This window comes from Globicephala melas, chromosome 3, assembly GCF_963455315.2.
Source record: "Globicephala melas chromosome 3, mGloMel1.2, whole genome shotgun sequence".
Classification (NCBI taxonomy): Eukaryota; Metazoa; Chordata; class Mammalia; order Artiodactyla; family Delphinidae; genus Globicephala; species Globicephala melas.
Genome location: NC_083316.1, coordinates 69713774 through 69719773, shown reverse-complemented (window position 1 = coordinate 69719773; position 6000 = coordinate 69713774).

The following is a 6000-nucleotide window of genomic DNA, read 5'->3' as shown; positions in this document are numbered from 1 at the left end:
TCACATAAATCCTTAAAAGCAGAGTATCTTTCTTGGCTATGGTTAGAGAAAGAGATATGAAGATGGAAGCAGGGTCAGAAAGATGCTATATTGCTGGCTTTGAAGATGGAGAAAGGGGACCATGAGCCAAGGAATTCAGGCAGCCTTAAGAAGCTATAAAAGACAAGGAAACAGACTTTACCCTAGAGACTACAAAGGAAACTGCAGCTCTGCCCACAAAATTGATTTGAGCCTACTGAGAACTATGACAGACTTCTGACCTACGGAACTGGAAGAGGATACATTTATGTTTGTTTAAGCCACAAAGTTTATGGTAATTTGTTATGGCAGCTATAGAAAAAGAATAGGAGAGCTTGCATGGCCATTTTTCTTCAATGGGAAGTGGGGAAGACTCAAAAAATATAGACTCCTCTCAAAGCATGTACTAAGAAATATTTGGCAAGGAGTCTAGACTCTATCATTTTTGTTTTTTTAAACTCCCTAATTATTCTGTAATATAATTGTAATGTCCACCCACTTATTAGGCTGGCTATTACATAATTTTCTTTTAAAAACAGCTTTATCGAAATTTAATTCACAGATGATTCACCCACGTACAATTCATTGTTTTTTAGTGTAGTAGTCACAAGTTGTGCGATCATCATGATAATCTAATTTTAGAACATTTTTGATCTCCTAAAAGAACCCCCATACCCATTAGCAGTCAATCCCCATCCCCTCACCTTCAGTTCTAAACAATAACTAACCTACTTTATGTCTTTATAAATTTGCCTATTCTGGACATTTCATATAAATGGAATCCTACAAATTTGTGGCATTTTATATCTGGCTTCTTTGATGTAACATGTTTTCAAGGTTCAATCATGTTGCAGCAAGTATTAGTACTTCATTCTTTTTTATTGCTGAATAATATTCCATTGTATGGCTATACCATATTTTGTTCATTCAACAGTTGATGAAAATTTGGGTTGTTTCCACTTTTTAGTTATTATGAATAATGCTGCTATGAACACTTGTGAACAAGTTTTTGTACAGACATGTTTTCATTTCTCTTGGGTATATAGCTAAGAGTGGAATTGCTGGGTCATATGATAACTCTATTTAATGTTTTGAGGAACTGTTCATTGTCTTCCAAAGTGTCTGCCTCATTTTTCATCCCTACTAGTAATGTGCAAGTCTTCCAATTTCTCTGCATCCTCACCAGAACTTGTTACTGTCTCTCTTTTTAATCATGGCCATACCAGTGGGTGTGAAGTGGTATTTCATTGTGACTTTAATTTGTATTTCCCCAGTAATTAATGATGTTGAGCATCTTTTTAGGTGCTTATTAACCATTTGCAAATCTTCTTTGGAAATGGTCAATGTCTATTCCCGTCCTTTGTGCATTTTCAATTGGGTTGTCTTTTTTTGTTTAATTTAGACTTTATTCTTTTAGAGCAGTATTAGGTTCATAGCAATGTTGAGGGGAATGTACAAAGAGTCCCCATAAACTGCCACTCCCACATATGCATAGCTTTCCCCATTATCAACATTTCCCACAAGAGTGGTACCTTTGTTATAACTGATGAAACTACAGTGACACATCGTAATCAAACGAAGTCCATAGTTTATACTGCTATTCAAGCTTGGTGTTGTACATTCTATGGGTTTGGACAAATGTATAATGACATGTATCCCTCATTATGGTATCATGCAAAATAGTTTCACTGCCCTAAAGATTCTCTGTGCTCCTCCTATTCATCCCGATCCCTCTCCTCTCCCTTGATAACCACTGATTTTTTACCGTCTCAATAGTTTTGTCTTTTCCAGAAGGTCATATAGTTGGAATCATACAGTAGGTAGCATGTTCTGATTGGCTTCTTTTCACTTAGTACTACCATGTCTTATCAAGCCTTGATAGCTTACTTCTTTTTATTTTATTTTTTACTTTTCTTGAGATATATATATATATATATATATATATATTATTGAGGTATAGTTGCTTTACACATATATATATTATATTATATTATATATATATAATATTATTATATATTATATATAATATTATATTTATATATAATATATATTATATAATATATATTATATATACATATATATATTATTGGGGTATAGTTGCTTTATATATATATATATATATATATTATTGGGGTATAGTTGCTTTACAGTGTTGGGTTAGTTTCTGCTGTACAATGAAGTGAATCAGCTATATGTATACATATATCCCCTCCCTCTTGGACCTCCTTCCCACCCCTTCCCCCCATCCCACCCATCTATGTCACCACAGAGCACAGAGCTGAGCTCCCTGCACTATACAGCAGGTACCCACTAGCTATTTGTTTTACACATGGCAGTGCACATACATCAACCCCAATCTCCCAATTCATCCCCACCCCCACCGTGTCCACACGTCTGTTCTCTATGTCTGCATGGATGGACCTAGAGTTTGTCATACAGAGTAAAATAAGTCAGAAAGAGAAAAACAAATATCGTATGTTGAGCACAGGCTCCGGACGCGCAGGTTCAGCGGCCATGGCTCACAGGCCCAGCCGCTCCACGGCATGTGGGATCTTCCCGGACCGGGGCACGAACCCGTGTCCCCTGCATTGGCAGGAGGACTCTCAACCACTGAACCACCAGGAAGCCCCAAATATTGTATGTTAATGCACATATGTGGAAGCTAGAAAAATGGTACAGATGAACCTACTTGCAGGGCAGGAATAGAGAAGCTTACTTCTTTTTAGCACTGAAAAATATTTCATTGTCTGGAAGTACCACAATGCATTTATTCATTCACCTACTGAAGGACATCTTTGTCGCTTCCAAGTTTTGACAATTATGAATAAAGCTGCTGTAAACGACTGTGTGCAAGGTTTTGTGTAGACATAAGTTTTCAACTCTTCTGGGTAAATACCAAGGAGCACAATTGCTAGATCATATGGTAGGACTATGTTTAGTTTCCTAAGAACCTGACAAACTGTCTTCCAAAGGGACTGTATCATTTTGCATTCTCACCAGCAATGAATGTACATCTTGGCCACCTTCACTTCACATTATGGGTGCTCAAGTCAGAGGAGGCCAGTGAGATATTAGTGGGAGTCTCTTTGGTGAGAGGTTTCCATGATCTCTTCAACTCTCCATTTGTTCCTTTCCCCTCTTTCTGCTCAGTACATGCTTGTGGCACCTTGAATACGACAGCTGCTTGCAATTGTGAATTGACCAGCACAGGAACAGTATGCTGAGCACATCAGAGCAGGACAGAGATGACTTGGAATCCTGTAGGGAGTGTTAACTCAATGTGAAGTAGCTACCCAGCCTAGCACTATCTAACTTTGAACTTCTTTTTACTTAAGAAAAATAAGCCTTCATTTATTTAAGTCATAATAGTCAGATTTTCTGTTTGTGAAAGAATGCATTCCTGACTGATATAGTAGAGAATGCCAACAAGCAAAAATATTTTCACTCTCTTTGATTTGAATGTTGACAGTAAGTTTTATTAAACACATACCTTAGTTAAACTCAATTCTGTATTTACTAAATATTGTAGAACCAAGAATTTTGAGGGTCAGATCAGGACCTAGTCTAGACCCACTTACTGAGTCAGGGTGTAAACTTGTCAGACCCAGTTTGGTATGCAAAATCTGGGAATTTAAAGAAAAGCGTAGTGTATCTCTTTAGGACAGCATATATTACCTAAAAGAATACAGATGAAGGAAGGTCAAAGATAAAGGAAATTAGTATTTATTGAACCTTTGAATTAGGCAGAGAATGTAATAAACTCCTTTTACTTTCACAACAATTTATAAATGCTCTTACCCTATTTTACATGGGAAGAAATTGAGGCTCAGAGAAGCTAAGGTATTTACCCAAATTCACAGAGTTAGCCAATGCTAGAATGGGATTAACATCCAAGTTTGTTTTTGTGCACACCCCATAATTCCACCATCCTAAACTGCTTTGGATATGCCGAAGCCAGTAGTTAATACCAAAAAAGTTTGTTGGTAGGAAGTATGGCTCTAGCTACCAGAATGGTAATGTTGGTTAAGGTCCAAGACTCAGAGAAAGAAACTGACAAGGTTGAGGCATAGACTCACTCCCAGAGACCATCTTCCTAAGCTGGTTATAAGGAAAGGGACTCAGACACAGAGGCCAAGCAGACATACAGCACATAATATACTAGGCCCAGATCTCCACACAAGAAATTCAATTCAAATCAACCAATATTTTGAGCACTTGCTAGGTGCTCGGCACCATTCAGGACACTAGGGGTATAATAATACACAAGTCACTTTCCATGCCCTCAAGGAGTTCATAGTCTAATAGGGACATGGGAGAGTTGACAGGCAATTGCAATGTTGTGTAATATCTCTTTGGAGAAGATAAAGGTACCAATAGGGTATTATGGGAGAACATAGGGTAGCTAACTCAGTCATAGGAAGTCAGAGACGCCTTCCAAGAGGAAGTGAGGTTTAAAGAGAGAACAGAAAGAGAAGTTGGGACTAGACAGGTTGGGAGGACAAAGGGGCATTTAGGCAGAGTGAACTTCAAGTACAGAGGCCCTGAAGCAAAGAGAACATGGTATGTTCAGGAAGCTGCAAAAGGCTGAGTCCAACTGAAGCCAAAGTGAGGGTGGACTGGTGAGGGATGGGGTAAGTAAAATAAGCAGAGGTTATAGGATGAAAAACTGGTTTGGCGTGCTGAGACATTTGGTCTTTATTCTGTGGGCAATGGGGTGTCATTAATGGGTTTCTAAAAAAGGGAGTGATACGACCTTATTTTTAGTTGAAAGTATTATTTTCATTAGAAGGCAAAGAATGTATTAGAGAGAGGCAAATCTGGAGGACCAGTTTAGAGGCAAAATTATAGGCAGTAATTGAGGTAGAAATGATGATGAGATATAGTTACAATGAAGAAGGGCAGATTGGATTGAAACCTAAAGCAACTAATGAAGTAGGGCTAGTGGGACTCAGTGAATAAAGAGGGACAGGGTTTGTGGCCATCTTTATATTGCCAAAGAAGGGCTTTTTTTTTTTTTTTTTCTGTTAATAACAGAGAAAACTGAGCATATTTCAGTTGTTTTGGAAAAGAGCCTGTAGTAAGGAGAAGACATCACTAGTAGAGAAAAGTTCTTGGGGAGAAAAAAGGAAGAAGGGGTTGAGAATTCAGATAGAGAGTCTACTCTCTTTTTCCTGAGATGAAGGGCAGCATTTCCTGCTTGGCAGCCAAGGGTAGAGTTCACATCCAACAGCTAGCACAAGCCCAGACTCCAGACTCAAGGCCCTGGGGAAGGGATTGACAAGTGTAGAAGGAGAGGATGGCTGTGTTACCTTCCCTAGAAGGTACAAGTACTTGAGTACTTGACCACTGACCTGTCCTCACACTGGTGGACTTCTTGCTTGGAAACTTCTACTGTCTTTCTTAAGTAGATTATGAAGAGTAAAGAGAAGGGGTTAAGGAAAGTGGAGATGGTTTGGATAATCACCAAAAGGCATAAGAGAGAGCACTGACTAGAAGAATAAGAAGATCACGAAGCATTGTTAAGGTCCCAGTTAGTCAGAAATTATGGCTTTTTGGCGGCACTAGTCTTTGCTGTTGTGTGGCTCTCTCCATCAGCAGTTGGCTGCCTCAACTTTGAGGGCATGAAGGCTGACAATTAGATCCAAGGTCAGGATTTTATTGAAAAATGAGCAATGACAGGGCAAAGAAAACAGTGATCAGAAAGTGGAGATGTTAGAATCTAAATCTTTAGGGCCCTCCATGAGCATGGATGCAGTTTTTTTTCAGGCCAACATCTGAAGTACAAGGATTTTGCCATAAGGAGTTCACAACCTTTGGCAGTCATTACTCCTATTATTGTACTATGTACCTGAACCCCTGGGAAGGGGTGGGAAGGGGCTGACAGCTTCTCTGACAATCAGCCACTTTTCCATCAATCTGCACAGACTCTGCTGGGCCAACTTCAACAGGTATTTACCCGAATTCACAGAGTTAGCCAACGCT